General features: G+C 40.4%; 1 protein-coding gene across 31 annotated transcripts in view; it reads left to right on the forward strand.

Annotated features, from left to right (window-relative positions):
• KDM4C (lysine demethylase 4C) overlaps positions 1 to 19,539 on the forward strand; it is a 440,364-nt gene that overhangs the window by 8,624 nt on the left and 412,201 nt on the right. For 2 of the 31 annotated variants that reach the window (XM_073345318.1, XM_073345317.1), the window contains exon 2: positions 18,857 to 19,069. The exons of the other annotated variants lie outside the window; for them this stretch is intronic. The gene's annotated coding sequence lies outside the window, so the exon portion shown is untranslated. The remainder of the gene's footprint in view (positions 1 to 18,856; positions 19,070 to 19,539) is intronic. 31 annotated transcript variants of the gene reach the window in all.

The raw sequence follows: 19,539 nt of genomic DNA on the forward strand, positions 1-19,539 counted from the left end.
GTTTTCTATCAAAACTTAAAAATTGAGTCTGACTTGATAGTGTCCCTTTTAAAAGAACCTAGATAATTATTGTAAAAGCACCTGCGGAGAAGGAAAGTGAAGACACTGACATTGTGGGAGCGGTGAGGTTCAGTTAATTTTCACCATTTATTTCCTTCATGTAGAAGTGACCTTACAGTGTACTGAAAATTACAAATGTATTCAATATTTTGCAACCAGATAAATTATTTATACCTGTGTAGTGGTTAAGAAAAGGTTTTTAAAATAAAATGCCGAACACGAATTAGAAATTGGGTGGAAATACAGGGAATAAAGCAACAGAAATGAAAGTAAGTTTAAGGATCAGTTGGATATTTTGTAAAGGGGGGAGGATGGAGTGGCAAAACTAGGAGGTTTATGACATCCCAAGAGATTTTGTTTTTAACAATTCTTTTATTCTGTGTTCTGCAATTACAACTCTGCTAAACCCTATTATTAAGGTTGCTTAATATTTTACCTGTAACTCCATATTTCTAGTTTCTTGTAACTTAGACAAACGTTAACCTTTTGGGCTGAAACTGTCCAGCTTGGTCTCAGTCTCAAGCTGATTTTTTTTTTAAATGTTTAATCAAAAGCAGTGTTCTCACTTTTGAGAGTAGGTCAGTGAAAAGGAGATAACATATATATTGTTTTAAATCTTTTTTTTTATGACAGGTCTAGAGTCCCAGGGATTTTGCATATGGATTTGAAATTTTGGCAGGGCGATAGTTCCAAGCTCAGATGTTCCTTTTGTTGTCCCCATGAAAATCCCTCTAAGTTTGACTGAGTTGTGAGCCAGGGGAACTAGTTAAAAGCATGCATGCTCCTGGGCCAGACTGAGCCTCGCGTATCACTTCTAAATAGCTATATGGAGCTATAGCTTCAAACCCAACATGGGCAAAATGAATGTAGCTGGTTCTTTTCCCCCATCAAGATGCCTAGTGGCTTGGGGGAAGGAACACTGGGCTCGGAATAGGAGGCCTTTTTTTGGGTCTTGTCTCTTCCATTTATTAGAATAATAATTATTTGTGTTTCTCAACTCTTATTATTGCACAAGACTTTATATCTCTTCACTAGGAGGGAGGTATATATCATTCCTCCCATTTTACAGGAGGAATAAACGAGGACTAAAGAGGTTGCACATGTCCCTTCTAGTAGAAGTTGGAATAGAACCCAGATCTCTGATATGGTGGACCCAAGTCTCCTTTTCTAAAGTACACTACCTTTCAGCAAGAATATGCCAAATCTGTGTGCTTGGCTGTGCTGTAAAATGAGGCCCTTCTTGCGTACAAAATGCTTTGAGACCCACTGAGAATTTGCAGTATGTAAACGCAAAGTATAATTAACCCAGGATTCCTAATTCTCAATCCCCTGCTTTAATCACTCCTTTCCCAGAGACAGGAATTCTGCTATCCAACCTTCTAACTGTTGTTTAGCAAAGACCTGCATATGATAGAATTATTTTCTCCATTTTTCTTTCAAAAAGTCCATTTAAAAGCTATGGTAAAAGCATATTAGGGTGTAAAATTTAGGAAATATCAGAATTAAGCAATACCACGCAACCTAATTCTGCTCCGTTGTGCATATGTATTATGACACAGTCTTTAACTTTAACTCTGATCGTGTATAATTGTTTTCCCGCTGCTTCGTTCAGTGCACGGGATGCACAGTGCGTGAGGCAGGGACTGAAGGAAGAGAGAGAAGAGTTTTGAGATCAAGATTCTGGCCTGGGATCTGTGATAGCTGGGTTTTATCCCCGGCTCTGCCGTACACTTCCTACATGATAAATGAAAACTTTTGGACATGATCACTAATTATGTGATTCTCTTTTGTTGGGTGCCCTATTTGAGACTCCAAGGATTGATTTTTTTTTTTTGTCTGAAGTTCTCAACACTCTCAATTCCAGTTGAAATTAGTGGGACCTGTGAGATGATCACCTCTGAAAAAATCAAAAATTAAGTTCAGCATTCAGTTACTGAGTGTGGTGTTCCTCAAGGTGCAGCCTGGACTGCTGTGTCCCTTTAGCTCTCCAGCCTAGGATCCCTTTTACACTGCTTTGCTAGTGATCAGCAAACCCCTCCAGGCTCTGCTCACTCACAGCCATCAGCATGTAAAGTCACTCCCAGCTGAATATATGAATGCTATGCCCAGCCATCCATGAATAGATACAGGGCGATATCCGCCCATCCCTCAGTCCCAACCTTGCCTCCCCAGAAATGTGCATCTTGTATCGTTCAGTAGCCTCCGGACCATACAAGATCATGAATTAGTCTGTCATTCCAACAAATGGAATGAATATGCACCAGCCCTGTTGATCTGAATATAGATTTTCCAAACACTTGAATCAAACACACTGATTTAGATAAAACAGTAAAAAGTTTATTCACGAGAGAGAGAGATCTTAAGTGATTTACAAGTGGTAAGGAATAAAAGTCAGTGGTGGTTACAAAAGAAATAAAAAGGTAAACATGCAAGCTAATTCCTAAACTTTACTAAGAAGTTTAAAAACAAAAAGGTTTCTCTACAAAAGCTTGCAACAGTTTGTACTGGTGGGAAAAACCTCCATGCCAGGACCACTCTCCCAATTCAGTGGTGTCTTTCAAGCAATCTTGCTGCCATGTAGAGAAGAGGGAAGAGAGGTGATGAGGTGGTCACTGCCTCTCCTTTTTATACTCTGACCCTTTGTACTGGAAAAGTCTTTGATGGGTCATGGGATCAGGCAGTTCCGTGGTGTACGTGAACTGCCAACTGTCCTTGAAATGAATTGTAAATTTCTTGTTTACAGCTCCTCTGCAGGTAAATCTCCGATTAAGCAGGTAATGGCCGTTTAGCACTTAACTGGCGTGCCTTTGTCTTTGAGAAAATGGTCTAAGGGCGTTACCCAGAATTACAATATATTTCAATAACAAACTTATAACAGGATCTCACAATTTTACGTGCAGTGATGTTACACACATTTCATCAGGATAATAATATTCAGCAGATTTCAGTTTTCAAACAATACCTCACAAGGCATACTTTGTACACAATATATCATAACCATATAAAAGTGGGGTATGTGGGTGTACAAAGTGTCACAGTGAGGTACCCAAAATAGGTGGTCACTTACAAGTTTTGGCTTTAATCTTCCTGTGCCTCGGCTCCTCACCTGTAAAATGTGGTATTAATTCTCTAAAGAAGTATTTTGAAGATAAGAGTGCCTCAGGAACATTGATAAATTTATGTACAATGTGGTGGTGAGTGTTATAGAAAAGCTCATGAAGACATTCTTGAAAAAATCCTTATTCAGTGAAAGGTTTAGATGGTGTGCAGTAAATAAGATGAGTCCCCTTTTGAATGGAGAGGATAAAAATAAATATTGAACAGCTGCCTCATTCACTGAGCATTGCCCATCCTGTGTGGTAAGTGAAGTAAGTGTCCACGCAGGGGAAAATACATCATGTGATCATATAAGGAAAGACTATATCATAATGCATACTTACAAAAAGGCAGAATTAAGGTTGTGTGTGCTACCTGGATTCTGGCCTTTCCTAACTTTTGAATGGTTCACTCTGCAACCCTAAGAATACTTTTTAATATAGTTTTTTTTGTGTGGAATTAATATTTTGTTTTTCCCTTTTGGTAGGGCTTGAAAAATCCATTCACAATTGGCTAGTAGGCAACTTTTTTCCTTAATGATGTGTGGGGAGTAGGGTGCTTGCCAGCGCTTAAAAAATGTACAAGGTACCTACTAGCTACAGGGAGTTACAAAAGACAAAGTATACGTGTGTATGGAGTGTCTTTCCATCAGCGATGCTCAGGGCAGTGCCCCGGTGAAAAGGCCAGTCTCTGGGAGAACCATCATGTAAGTGACTTAGCAGAAATAAGACAACAGTAATCAGCAAGAGCGAAACTTTTTCAGCATAAATTAAAGACAAACAACAAGAATTCTCCAATCTGGGGTTCACTGATCCCTGGATCTAGACCTCTGCCTTTTTATAGGTACTTTTTTCCCCATGGCTGACAAGCAGCCATTTTTATAGCTCCTTATCAAATCATGTGTATACGGGGAGAAGAAAGGAAAGCCAGAGATGATGACCTTTTGCTTACTGAGAACTAGGTGTTGCCTCTGCATCCTGTCACAACCAATGTCTGGCTAAGTGGTTCTGATAAATTTCTCATTCCCTTCCCCCCCCCCCCCCCCAACTTTACCTGGTAGAAGGGAGAAGGTGTTTTCTGCATCTTCTCCCTCCTCCTGGGGACTACAAGGGGGATTAGTAGGGAAGATTACTGCTAGTCTACCCCAGAGCCAGCCATCAGAGGCGTAGACTTTCTAATATGCTGGGGGGAGGGGGGGCTCCACCCTTGCCACCACTCCACCCCTTACCCCAAGGTCTTAAGAATCTAGTAAAAAATAAAAGGAATACTGAAGAATGTTTCTTATGAAAGTAGGGAATTGCTAGCATTAACTTGGGGCGCAGGTGCTGTGTGTGCTTTCCGAACTCTGCTTTGCTAACACACCCAAGTCCCGCTTTTCATTGAGTTCTCCAGCAGATTGTCAATCATGGCAGTTCTGCAATGGCTCCGAGACACAATCAAATTGGACTAAATAAGACAGTGGTGGCCAACCTGAGCCTGAGAAGGAGCCAGAATTTACCAGTGTACATTGCCAAAGAGCCACAGTAATACTTCAGCAGCGCCCCCATCAGCTCCCCCCACCCCTCCGCTCCCAGCGCCTCCCACCCACCGGCAGCCCCACAAATCAACACCTCCTCTTCCCTCCGCGCACCTGCTGATCAGCTGTTTTGTGGCTTGCAGGTGGCTCGGGGAGGAGTGAGGGCACGACAGGCTCAGGAAAGGGGCGGAATGGGGGCAGGGCCTGTGGCAGAGCCAGGGGTTGAGCAGTGAGCGCCCCCCCCCCCCCCCCAGCACATTGGAAACTTGGTGCCTGTAGTGCCAGCCCCGGAGTCTGTGGCTATGCAAGAAGCCGCATATTAACTTCTGAAGAGTGGCCACCCCAATATAAGACATAGCCCAGATCTGCAGAAGTTTATGATTAATGCATTAAACCAGTGCAGAACTCAGCCTCTTCTTTTGGTATGTCATTCAGCAGCTCCATATGTTCCGTGCAAGTGGCATACTATGATGTTTGTAATGACTTTCCTTCTGTAAAGTCCATCCAGCTCTCATAATAAAGGGCAGTCTCTGCTGGTTTTGCCATTTTCCCTTTCTCTTTTTTCTGGCAGTTTTCTCCCATATTGGACAGGAGAAAAAAAAATTGATGTTGTATAAATGGTTCCACAGGAACAGTTGTTTTGATCATCAAAAAATAGAGGAAAATCACCTTGTGTGCAATCTATTATTGCAATAGGTTCTCCAGGCTGAAGTTTTTCCTATTTCAGCTTCTTTCCCAAAGATCAACTCTTCTGAACTATTGCTAACCTGAATTGGGCACAACAGATAGATAGATAAATAAAATAAAAATGCTCTTGCTTCAGTATTATAGTGTACTCCTCTGACTATGGTTATACGTAATGGAAACAGTAAGGTTTTTTTGGAGCACAAAAAACAGGTTTTCCATATCAAACATAACATTTGGTAAAATTTTCATCCATGGTGTGGATAAAAATGTTTGCTGTAATAAACACTTTCTAACATTTTGGGTGCTCTGATTTTGTACAGAGAAAACAATCAAGCATTTCTTGCTGTTGAGCTTTGGTATCTGGTAACAGGGTCTGCTTTGCAGCAATGAGTTGTAGAGAAATGTCAGGGGAAAATAGGATGGATAAAATATGATTTTCATTTAAATAAGAAATTTAAATATTTTTTCTTTAAATCAAATTTTTATCCACCCTATTTGCTCTAGCCTTCTCTGCAATGAATTGCTACAGAATTTACATACCTCTGTCTCGAGAGTTAAAATCACTCTAACTTAAATACTAATGTCAGGAAAAAGAGAAAAAAAATCACTGGATTGAAATGGATCAATATTATGGAATGTCATACTTCACCCTCTCCCAACTTCCCAGATAATATAGTCTTTCTAAAACAAAACTTCTACCCTGGGATGAAATGCAGCATGAGAATTTTTCTGTTAAGTATAGGAAAAAGTATAAAAGGAGTGTCAAAGTTATGGTATTTTGAAAATTTACCTGAAATTCAGTTTTTAAAATTAAAAAAAAAAATTTTTTTGGCTCATTCTATCTCCAAAACAGCATGGCTTACGAACTCCAATTTAATTTTGTTTTGTTGGCCTTTCTGAGAGGTTTTATTTAGTAACTGGGGAAAGTGGAGAGTTAATAGAAAGATTTCAATGAGTCAGGCAGGGACACAGGAGACTGGCAAGGCATGAACATGGGGGCATGGGGAGGATAGAGAGAGACTCGTTCTTGTTAGACATTGGAAGTGTTTAAAGTTTAAATATAAAGCTTTAAGAAATTGGGTTCTGATTCTTATTTACCTTAACACGCTTAATTTTTGCCCACTTAAAAGGACCTTTTACACTGCCAAGCAGTGTGAGTGGTTCTCAGTGTGAGAATCAGGCCTTTAAAAATTTTCTATGTGGATAGTTGTGTAACTGCTTCTCAAATATCCCATCCAGGAACAGCTCTTTCCTTGCCACCCAACCTGTAATTTTGCTAAAGTCTGCAGCAGGGAGCACTGCTTAGATGGGCCTCATAAAATCTGTCAGACCAGCGCTCTCTCCCTGTGGATCTTGTGTGCCAATCGAGTTTAAAAAGTTGGTGCTCATTTAAAAAACTTGAAGCAGTAATAAAGCAAATAACTTTATTTAAAAAGAATCACATTTGGAAGTGTGTATTAGTGGAATCCAGCTAACAGCCAAAACCATTGTTACATTTCCTCTAGGTTTCAGAGTAGCAACCGTGTTAGTCTGTATTCGCAAAAAGAAAAGGAGTACTTGTGGCACCTTAGAGACTAACAAATTTATTTGAGCATAAGCTTTCGTGAGCTACAGCTCACTTCACTTCATCAGGTGCATCAACTAACCATTGATAACAGGTCCCTAAGGAAAGTACTGAGAAGCTCAACCCAGTTGGGCACTCCTTCTAAGAGTGGGAAGATGGTATGATTCCATTCCAGAAAACATAAAGGCACAAGGTCTTTTACCTCAGGGGGTGTGTTCAAAGAGACCAGAGAAGGGTTAGAGTTTACCTAGCCCTGTAACCAGATAGGGTCCACGGGGTCTTCTGCAGTACCAACCACAGGGGCCTTCGGCGGAGATAATGCCATTCTTTTTTCCCACCTCCCACAGACTCCCATGGATTTCCTTATGCCTAATCTATTTGAGTTTGGTGGTAGATTTGCATTATAGCATCTGTTTGTGGAAAATCTTTTCTCTTGGTTACTGTTTAGCTGTAAAGAAAGTATATTAGGACCTCAGAAAATCCTAAAACCCAACATATTGGAATTTATCATGCCTTTTGGGAGAAATATATTACAAAGTTGTGCTCTTTTTAATGAGTAGTACTGGAGTAAAGGCACTTTGTGGAGAGGCAAGTCATGTCATTAAGGAGGAACACAGTTATTTTTTTATATTAATTTTGCAGGAAAGCTTTCAGTTTTATTTTTACCCTGTTACTTTATTACATCAGTCAGCTGATGTACTAGATTTTTTTGAAGGTATGGGAAACTCACAATATCTCCAGGTTGTCCAATAAATAAATAAGGCCTAATTTGGAAATACTGTGGGAAAAAAAAAGTTCACATAATTGTTGGCCTTGTCAAAAAAGATCAAGTGCCAAAAATATGAAGTGTATCAGAGATGTACAGTCTGGTCACAACAAGGAAGCAACATTTCTGAAAAATGTGCTGTTGATGGTAATATACTTTTGAACACCAAGTTCTTTCATATAGTGTTAGCTTCACAGCAAGTTTCTTATGGCCAGCTCCGCACGTGGTCATGTGACATCCATATGCTAAATACAGCTATTTCTTACGTAAAAATTTGAACAGTAGGGAAGTATTGTCTTTTGATGCAGTTTAGCAGCTGGAAACAGGGAAAAGAAGATAGAACCTTGTGACCTGTCAGTTTCCCATGTACCACTTAGAGTTAGAAGACTAATGTGACTGAAAGATACTGTTGTACTCGACCAGCTTGATATATTGGGTCTATCATTTAGTGGTATTTCGTTTGTAAGAAGAAAACATACAAGAGGATTGCCAGAAAGGCTGTCGTGTTGATGTCTAATAAATATAATATAATCATATTTTTAAGAGGGCTGTCAAACAATTAAAAATAATTGCAATTAATCATGAGATTAAAAAAATTAATAGCAATTAATTGCAGTTTTAATTGCACTGTTAAACAATAATAGAATACCAATTTAAATTTTCAAAGGTATTTATTTCAATTGCAACAAAGACACAAAGTGTAGAGTGCTCACTTTATATTATTATTTTTGATTACAAATATTTGCACTGTAAAAAAGGACAATCTACAAGCCCAAGCATGAAGGGGTATACAAATGTTTAGCATATCTGGCTTGTAAATACCTTGCAACCTGGCTACAACAGTGCCATGTGAATGCTGTTCTCACTTTCAGGTGACATGGTAAATAAGAAGAGGGCAGCATTATCTCCCATAAATGTAAACAAACTTGTTTGTCTTAGCAATTGGCTGAATAAGAAGTAGGACTGAATGGACTTGTAGGCTCTACAGTTTTGCATTGTTTTTGTTTTTGAGTGCAATTATGTTAAAAAAAATTCTACATTTGTAAGTTGCACTTTCATGATAAAAAAAAACTTTGCACTACAGCAGGAGCTCTCAGCCTTTTTCTTGCTGAGGCCCGCCTCAACATACTATAAAAATGCCAGGGCCTAGTGTGTGTGGGGGGACCTCTGGGCATAGGCATAGTTTTACTTCTATCCCTGGAGGGTTGGGGGGGCTCGAGCCAGCTCTGCACAGCAGGGTCCAGGGCGGGAGCACCCCCCCAACTCACTCAGGAGGCCACCCAGCCTGTGTGGGTTGTAGGGGGACACAACCAAAAAATATAATTCAAAGGGGGGACTCAGTTAAGAAGTTTGAAAACCGCTCAGGGTGCAGGGAGAGGGGTAGCTAGGGGCTGTGTGCTGGTACAGGGGTAGCTCAGGGTGCAGGCAGGGGTAGATAGGGGCTGTGTGCAGGCAGGGGGGTAGCTCAGGATGCAGGGAGGGGATAGCTAAGGGCTGTGTGAAGTTAGGGGGAGTAGCCCAGGGTGCAGGGGGGTAACTAGGGGCAGGGTGCAGGCAGTGGGTGGGTAGGTAGGGACTGTGTACAGGTTGGGGGGAGGCTCCAGGTGCGGCGTTCAGCTTTGGGTCGGGGCGGGAGGCTGGGGCTCCTGGCTTGAGCCCCCCGTTGCTCCTGGCTTGGTGGGGTGGGAGGAGGTTTACTGGCTTCAGCCCCATGCCGCTCCCGGCTTCGGGGAGGGGGTGCCCGCTGGCTTCAGCCCTGCGCTGCTCCTGGCTTGGGGGCAGCAGGTGGGGTGGGGGCGCTGCCTTCAGCCCCGCGCTGCTCCTGGCTTCAGCGCTGAGGCTCGGGGCACCGGGTTTCAGCCCTCGGGCTCCATGGCCCCCCTGAACCACTGCACTACAGTATTTGTAAGAGGTAGATTGAAAAATACTATTTCTTTGTTTATCTTTTTTACAGAGCAAATATATATACTTAAAAATAATAATGTGAAGTGAACACTGTACACTTTGTATTCTGGGTTGTAATTGAAATCAATACATTTGAAAATGTAGAAAAACATCAAAATATTTATAATTTAATTTGGTAAATTCTATTATTGTTTTTAATAGTGTGATTAAAACTGCATTTAATCGCGATTAAGTTTTTTAATCAAGTTAATTTGTTTTGAGTTAAATACTTGAGTTAACTGTGATTGATTGACAGCCCTAATTTGTAAATAACATACTATTTTTTTTTTTTTTTTACTGTTTGTATATTGTATCCCAGAATACAATTTAGACCTAGTTCAGCATGCTATTTGTGCTACCAGCATTCTGAGACTGGTAGCTCTGGCAATGAACCTTCTCTGAAATTTCAGGGGTGGGTTTGGTTGTTCTGAGCTAAAGTTTTCAGCAGTATTTATGAGGTTGTAGCAGGGCACTCGCAGTAAAGTTAATGAGTTCCACATGTAAGTCTGCATGGGGAAAAAAAAATCCCTCTTAAAGTTAGGGGTAGGAAGAAAAAATAAAAATGATTACTTTTGATTTTTTTTCTTGCCCATTTCCAAAATCAACTGTTTTAAAATGTCTTTTCACACCATTAGTAAAAGGTGTAGAGGAATAATGTTTATGAGTTTAATTTTGCTCATGTTGAAATCAATTAACTTTCATGGGTCATTTGTAAATTGTTTTTTAAAAATATTATTTTTCCAATCAAGATAAGGAAATCAAACCTGAAAATAAGTTTGCTGCCTATTCACATTTTTACAAACAAAAATTGAGAAATGCTCAAATAGTCTAAAATGCATTTTTTAAAGGAATTTTGGATCTGTATTTCTATTTAGCCATGTAGGTCAACCACTAAAACCCAATACATTCAGATTTTATATTAAAATTCCTGATTGAATCTTTGTATATCAGAGTAAGAGTAAAATAATTTTAGACCTTAACATTTTTAGGAATGTGCAAACTTTTTAACTGACAGCTATTACATTTCTGATGGGTGTCAACCAAACCATGATATTTATTTTAGGAGGAGTTTACATTTTTTAAAAGAAAATATTTGAAGATTTAACAAGATCAAATATGTATGTGTGGCAGCCAAATACAATAAATAGTGACTTTAGAATTCCTAATCAGTTCATAAGTTCTGGTTTTGCTGTTTCAAAGTCAGGTGCACAGACTTCATGCACTTAATTTTCATGCGAGCATTTAGTTCCATAATTAAAAATTTTCAAAAAAATGTTGAAGTTGTTTCCATTTTGCAGAGTTTAAGATGGACCCGTTTTCCAATTTTTGGCAGAATTGTTCATGTTAATCAACATTTTAAATCAAAATCATTTGGACCAACTCTGTTCACAAATCTGTATTTATATGCCTCCCTCTGTGCATGGAAGAACTTCCTGTTTCTGTCTGCCAGTTCCAGTCCCGCTTCCCTCCTTCCTGTCCCTTCCCACCCCAAATTAATACTTTCTTGGGCTATGTCTACTCCGCAGCAGCACAGCTGCACCAATGCTTCTGGTGAAGATGCTCTAAGCCGACAGGAGAGAGCTCTTCTGTCAACTTAATTCCTGCCTCCACGAGAGGTGGTAGCCATATCAATGAGAGAATCTCTCCCCCCACGTAGCGCTGTCCACACTGGTGCTTAGATTGGTATAATTTAGGTTGCTCAGGATTGTGGATTATTCACACCCCTGAGTGAAGTAAGTTATACCAAAATCATTTGTGGTGTAGACGTAGCCTTGGTAAACTCCCAGCCATAATTGCTGTTCTGTTGTCATATGTGCCCTGGAAACATCACTAATAAGGAGAAGATGGAAAGAAGATGGGGAAACTGTTACTAAATAACCTGAGAGCTATATGAATTGAAGTGATGGTTTGCTAAGAGCCATTGTCTCTGTCTCTCATGCCTTCCTTCCTTTTCTCATCCGCTTTGTAGTGTGGCTAATTTAGATTGTAAAATATTTAGCACATAAACCATTTTGTGTGTCCTTGGGTGTTAAGTGCTGTAGATGTAATGATGAAATCATCTGGATCTCCTTAACAAAACTGTGGTGTCATTATGGTATTGCTATGAAACCTGCAGCTTAATCTTTGCCTCGTGGTACACTAGCTGGTGGCTGTGTGTATGGAGCATGACAGCAGTGGTGGGCCAGGCTCTCTCTATTTTTGCATGTCTTGCACAGTGCTCTCTCAAATCCAGAAGCCAAGTCCAGCCTCACGTACCCATGAAAGGAAAATTGCAACTGACAGCATTTTGGGAAGAGTGCTGACTTCCAGACTTGCATAGGGTAGGCAGCAAACTTCTATGGAAGTTTCTATGTGCTGGTGGAAGCTGGGATGAGAGTAGCAATCAGTTCATTGTACCTAAGGAGAGAGAAGAAAAGTGATAGACCCTAGAGAAGAAATGGGGGAGCTTGGAAGAAAGTGGGGGAGAGGGAATATTGTGAGGGGTAATCTTTTTCTGGAGTTCAAGATTATAGGTTTTGTGCAATTTAAATTCCAGAATAAACTTTTCAGTGGTATCACTGTTGTTCATTCAACTTAATAGGGCACATGACAGATGTTAGGTGACATTGGTGTCTGGTGCATTATCAGTTTCCAAATTTGAGTTTTACTAAGTTAACTTTTGAAGTCCTGTTTCAGAGTAACAGCCGTGTTAGTCTGTATTCGCAAAAAGAAAAGGAGTACTTGTGGCACCTTAGAAACTAACCAATTTATTTGAGCATGAGCTTTCGTGAGCTACAGCTCACTTCATCGGATGCATACCGTGGAAACTGCAGCAGACTTTATATCTACACAGAGAATATGAAACAATACCTCCTCCCACCCCACTGTCCTGCTGGTAATAGCTTATCTAAAGTGATCATCAGGTTGGGCCATTTCCAGCACAAATCCAGGTTTTCTCACCCTCCACCCCCCACACAAATTCACTCTCCTCTAAGGTGCCACAAGTACTCCTTTTCTTTTTTTTGAAGTCCTATTACCCTGTTTTGGTTTCCAAAATGCAAAACAAGTTACCATGGGGGGAAGGGGAAAGCTTTGATTAGCAAAACAAAACGGTTGGACCAGTAGATGCTATTTAATAGCTTGACAGCTTTGAGTGTGTGGCAAAGGAGTGTGCATAACAAAAGGTGATCCTCCTGGCTCCCTTTGTTAGAGAGAAATCACAGCTGGCTCACAGTAATTTGGACAAGTGAGATTCAGGTAACTATGGCTGAATGTAGAGGCCCTTTCTTTTTGTTATGATATAAAAAAAGAAATGTAACTGTAGATTCTTCTCTTGCTCTGCTTTTCATGACTGATGAATGTATGTGTGTGATTAAGTGCACAATATGGTACGCTTCTGTTCTAAGATATAAGTAATTATCCTAATTTAACAGGCCGGACCCTGATTTTTGTCAAGAAATGCAGTTATTACTGTGTTTCCCTTCCCTCTTTTTTTTGGCAGTTTCCCTTTAGTTTGGTATAGGCAGATTTCATCACCTGTTTAATTTGGTAATTAATATATGTATCAACATGAAGCAAATCACTTAAAAAACTCCAAAAGAAAAGGAGTACTTGTGGCACCTTAGAGACTAACCAATTTATTTGAGCATAAGCTTTTGTGAGCTACAGCTCACTTCATCGGATGCATTCAGTGGAAAATACAGTGGGGAGATTAAAATACACAGAGAACATGAAACAATGGGTGTTAACCATACACACTGTAAAGTGAGCTATTACCAGCAGGAGATTGGAGGGGGCGGGGAACTTTTTGTAGTGATAATCAAGGTGGGCCATTTCCAGCACTTTACAAGAACAGTAGGAGGGGAAATAAACAAGGGGAAATAGTTTTACTTTGTGTAATGACCCATCCACTCAGTCTTTATTCAAGCCTAAGTTAATTGTATCCAGTTTGCAAATTAATTCCAATTTAGCAGTCTCTCCTTGGAGTCTGTTTCTGAAGATTTTTTTGTTGAAGAATTGCCACTTTTAGGTCTGTAATCGAGTGACCAAAGAGACTGAAGTGTACTCCGACTGGTTTTTGAGTGTTATAATTCTTGATGTCTGATTTGTGTCCATTACTTCTTTTACATAGAGACTGTCTGGTTTGGCCAATGAACATGGCAGAGGGGCATTGATGGCACATGATGGCATATATCACATTGGTAGATGTGCAGGTGAACGAGCCTCTGATAGTGTGGCTGATGTGATTCGGCCCTATGATGGTGTCCCCTGAATAGATATGTGGACACAATTGGCAACGGGCTTTGTTGCAAGGATAGGTTCCTGGGTTAGTGGTTCTGTTGTGTGGTGTGTGGTTGCTGGTGAGTATTTGCTTCAGGTTGGGGGCTGTCTGTAAGCAAGGACTGGCCTGTCTCCCAAGATCTGAGAGAGTGATGGGTCGTCCTTCAGGATAGGCTGTAGATCCTTGATGATGCGTTGGAGAGGTTTTAGTTGGGGGCTGAAGGTGATGGCTAGTGGTGGTGTTGTTTTTCTTTGTTGGGCCTGTCCTGTAGTAGGTAACTTCTGGGTACTCTTCTGGCTCTGTCAATGTGTTTCTTCACTTCAGCAGGTGTAGTTGTAAGAATGCTTGATAGAGATCTTGTAGGTGTTTGTTTCTGTCTGAGGGGTTGGAGCAAAAGCGGTTGTATCGTAGAGCTTGGTTGTAGACAATAGATCGTGTGGTGTGGTCTGGATGAAAACTGGAGACATGTAGGTAGGCATAGCAGTCAGTAGGTTTCCGGTATAGAGTGGTGTTTATGTGACCATCGCTTATTAGCACCGTAGCGTCCAGGAAGTGGATCTCTTGTGTGGACTGGTTCAGGCTGAGGTTGATGGTGGGATGGAAATTGTTGAAATCATGGTGGAAATCCTCAAGGGCGGCTTTTCCATGGGTCCAGATGATGCTGTCATCAATGTAGCGCATGTAGAGTAGGGGCATTAGGGGACGAGAGCTGAGGAAGCGTTGTTCTAAGTCAGCCATACAGATGTTGGCATACTATGGGGCCATGCGGGTACCCATAGCAGTGCCGCTGATTTGAAGGTATACATTGTCCCCAAATATGAAATAGTTACGGGTGAGGACAAAGGCACAAAGTTCAGCCATGAGGTTTGCCGTGACATTATTGGGGATATTGTTCCTGACATCTTTGTGTGGAATGTTGGTGTAGAGGGCTTCTACATCCATAGTAGCTAGGATGGTGTTTTCAGGAAGATTACCGATGGATTGTAGTTTCCTCAGGAAGTCAGTGGTGTCTGATTGTCACTACAAAAGGTTTTTTCCACCCCTGCTCTCCTGCTGGTAATAGCTCACCTTACCTGATCACTCTCGTTACAGTGTGTATGGTAACACCCATTGTTTCATGTTCTCTGTTTATATAAATCTACCCACTGTATTTTCCACTGAATGCATCCGATGAAGTGAGCTGTAGCTCACAAAAGCTTATGCTCAAATACATTTGTTGGTTGCTAAGGTGCCACAAGTACTCCTTTTTCTTTTTGCGGATACAGACTAACCCGGCTGCTACTCTGAAACCTAAAACAACTCAGTCTGTCAGTCCTGTACACACCAGTGTACACACCCTGCACTCAAACAGGGTGACTTTGTAAAAACACACACACAAAAATTCCCACTGCCAGCAAAACAGGTGAAAGATCATTTTTGTATCTTAGATTATGTTAAAATTGGTAGTATTCACCCTAAAATTTTTTTCTTCTTGCTTTGGGTGAATGAATGTTTCAAGTGCTATAGTTAATATTGACATTTTAAAATATTCATCATTAGGCTTCAGAGTCAACATTTTGAGCTTAATGTGAGCAGCTCATACTTCCTTGAGCTATCATTTCAGGCTGTCCCTAGACAGGCGAACATTGCTGTATTGATTTACTCTTGGCTGAAGTTTTGAAGGTTTCCTTTGCAACTACAAGGGCTAGAAACTTTTTAAGTTTAGATTCTGGACCACAATTATTCAGTAACTCAAAAATTATCAGCAGTTATGGAGCAAATTTACATGCTTGCATAATCACACTATACGTGGGGCTCTTGTATGTGATTTTTAAGGCTCAAAGTATGGGCAGTCATTGGAGCATCAAAGTTGGCAGACAAACTTTGCAGTTAGTTGAAGCATGGCAATTGTTAGCTTGAGGTTCAGTCTGAATGAGAGAACCAAATCTTTATGCTTTCCTATTGCTTGTCAAAAACCTTCCATGTCTTTGTTATTATGGAAATCATTACGATACTTGGATTTGAGTGTAGCCATCTCACTAACATTGCCTAAGTGTACCTGTAAAAGTAGGTGACATTCTGGTCTTTACAGATGGGGCAACAAAGGTTCCGTTGTAGTTTAATATTTATGATGGATAAAAATAACAATTTAAAGACAAAGTTTGTTTAAATCATGAGGTACAAAAAGAGATATTATTTACATATGCTAGTTCTTTACTGTCTTTCCATTTTGTAGTCTTAAATTGGTAAAGTGGATGTATTGTACTTGTTTTCTTAATTGTTAATAGACTTTCAGATTTTACATAGAGATTTTTTTCTATTAAATTGGCCTGCTCTGTGGCATACCTATGTCAGTAACTGGTGTTAACTTCTGTTCATTTTGTTTTGCTTTACCAACATAGTTATTCCAGTAAAAGCCATACAGTAGATATAAGTTATACTGGTACAAGGTGCTTTTTACCAGGATAGCTTATTTTGCTTTGCCAAACAAGAGTAAGCTATACTGGTATAGGCAGTTTCATAGTGATATAAGTGCATCTATACTAGGGAGATTTTGATGCGTTAACTATGCTGGCAAAGCCTGAAACTAAGAAGTCACTCCGCCCTGGCTGTAAGGCAGTTAAATAATTCACAGATCATAAAATGAGCATGTTAGGGGGCTTATTCCTTCACCCACTTACTTCCCTGGTCCTTCTCGCATGAACAGAGAGCAACAATACCCGAAGTCCAAAGGTGCAAACAATTCGATGTTTATTGGGGTGAACTTCTAGCTAGCACGATTCCAGTTTCCTTCCTTAGTGTCCTCCTTCCCAGCTCTGATACCACAGAGCCTTATACCTGTGTCCCTGTTCCCATTCCTGCCCTTAGCCAAACATGATTCCAGTTTCCCCACCCCCATTCCCTGTTCCCATTTCCCCCCCCACACACTCACTTCCTGACCGACTGTAGACTATATAGTAAAACTTGAGTTCTTCTTAGCTATACCTTAACCAATCATTTTACTGAAATTTAACTAATTAACTAATATATTGAGTTATTTGTGAGATAAATTGAGATTATGTAAATGAAAACTGTTGGATTATGCACACACTCAGGGAGGTAGTTATGTTTCCATTACCTGTGTTATGAGTGCTTACTTGTGCAACTGAAACATCTTATTAACACATTTGTTTATGTGCAGTACTGTATATAATTTAGCTGAAATAGATGCTCTACTCCAGTGGTTCTCAATTCTGGTCCACCGCTTGTTCAGGGAAAGTCCCTGGCGGGCTGGGTCGGTTTGTTTACCTGCCGTGTCCGCAGGTTCGGCCATCGCGGCTCCCATTGGCTGCGGTTCACTGCTCCAGGCCAGTGGGGGCTACGGGAAGGGTGGCCAGCATGTCCCTCGGCCCGTGCTGCTTTCTGCAGTCCCCATTGGCCTGCGGTGAGCCATGGCCAGTTGGAGCCGCGATCGGCCGAACCTGCGGAAGAGGCAGGTTAACAAACCGACCCAGCCCGCCAGGAGCTTTCCCTGAACAAGCGGTGGACCAGAGTTGAGAACCACTGCTCTACTCACTAAGTGTACTTAGATGAAGTTGCATATTTGACTAGAGTGAGACAGCAAATAATCACCTGGCAAACTCCAGCTCTTCTTAATTTAGTTTATTACAAAACTCATTTCAGGCTGATACCTCAGTAGGAGGGTTTGGGGCAATGCTTAGTCAACAGATAAATGAACAAGAACAAGCTATGCTTTATAGTAGCAGAAAAGTCTTTTTCCATATAGAAGGAAAAAATTGCAATGATTTTTAAAATGTATAGCTGTAAAATAACATTTGAAGTCATTTGTGCTTTTTTTGTATAAGTTGAAGGAAAACAACTGTTTAACAGTATACAGGAATGCTATACAACAATCTAGGATAGGATATAATGAATTTATGGGTGTGGCTACACTGCAGTAAAACACCTGCGGCTGGCCCATGTCAGTTGACTCAGGCTTATGGAACTCTGGCTGTATGGCTATACAATTGCAGTGCAGACAGTCAGGGCTGGAGCCCAGGCTCTGGGACCCTCCCCTCTTGTGAGCCCAAACATCTACGCAATTTAAAGCCGCATAGCCAGAGACCCCCAAGCCTGAGTCAGCTGACAGGGCCCAGCTGTGGATTTTTCATTGCCTGTAGACATGCCCTATATGTTACACTGAAGTTACTAGTTATTAGGGCTGTCGATTTAATCACAGCTAACTCATGCAATTAACTCAAAGTAATCACAATTAATTGCAGTTTTAATCGCACTGTTAAACAATAGAATACCAATTGAAATTTTTATTAAATATTTTGGATGTTTTTGTACATTTTCATATATATATATTGTATTCTGTGTTGTAATTGAAATCAAAGTATATATTTTTTATTACAAATATTTGCACTGTAAAAATGACAAACAAAAGAAATAGTATTTTTCAATTCACCTCATACAAGTACTGTAGTGCAATCTCTTTGTCCTGAAAGTGCAATTTACAAATGTGGATTTTTTTGGGGGGGTAACATAACTGCACTCAAAAACAAAACAATTTGTAAAACTTCAGAGCCTACAAGTCCACTCAGCCCTCCTTACTACTTCTTCATTCAGTTGCTAAGACAAACAAGTTTGGGTACATTTACAGGAGATAATACTGCTCTCGTCTCACTTTCTGGTGACACTGTAAATAGGAACAGGCATTTTCATGGCACTTTTGTAGATGGCATTGCAAGATATTTACTGCCAGATATGCTAAACATTTGTATGCCCCTTCACACTTCGGCCACCATTCTAGAGGACGTGCTTCCATGCTGATGACGCTCGTTAAAAAAATAATGCGTTAAATAAATTTGTGATTGAACTTTTTGGGGGAGAATTGTATGTATGCTCTGTTTTACCTGCATTCTGCCATATATTTCATGTTATAGCAGTCTTGGATGATGACTCAACACGTGGTTCATTCTAAGAACACTTTCACTGCAGGTTTGACAAAACACAAAAGATACCAATGTGAGATTTCTAAAAATGGCTACAGCACTTGACCCCAGGTTTAAGAATCTGAAGTGCATTCCAAAATTTGAGAGGGACGAGGTATGGAGCAGAAGTCTTTAAAAGAACAATATTCCGCAGCCAAAACTACAGAACCCGAACCACCAAAAAAGAAAATCAACCTTCTGCTGGTGCTGTCTGACTCAGGTAATGAAAATGAACATGCATTGGTCTGCACTGCTTTGGATTGTTATCGAGTAGAACCCATCATCAGCATGGATGCATGTCCCCTACAGTGGTGGTTGAAGCATGAGGGGACATAAGAATCTTTAGCAAATCTGGCGAGTAAATATCTTGAGATGCTAGCTAGAACAGTGCCATGAAAACGCCAGTTCTCACTTTGGTGACATTGTAAACTAGAAGCGGGCAGCATTATCTCCTACAAATGTATGCAGACTTGTTTGTCGGGGGGATTGGCTGATCAAGAAGTAGGACTGAGTTGATTTGCAGGCTCTAAAATTTTAGAATGTTTTATTTTTGAATGCAGGTTTTTTGTACATAATTCTTCATTTGTAGGCTCAACTTTTGTGATAGAGATTGCACTACAGTACTTGTGTTAGGTGAATTGAAAAATACTATTTTTGTTTTTTCTACGGTGCAAATACTTGTAATCAAAA

This window comes from Lepidochelys kempii, chromosome 5 (genome assembly GCF_965140265.1).
Source record: "Lepidochelys kempii isolate rLepKem1 chromosome 5, rLepKem1.hap2, whole genome shotgun sequence".
NCBI lineage: Eukaryota > Metazoa > Chordata > Testudines > Cheloniidae > Lepidochelys > Lepidochelys kempii.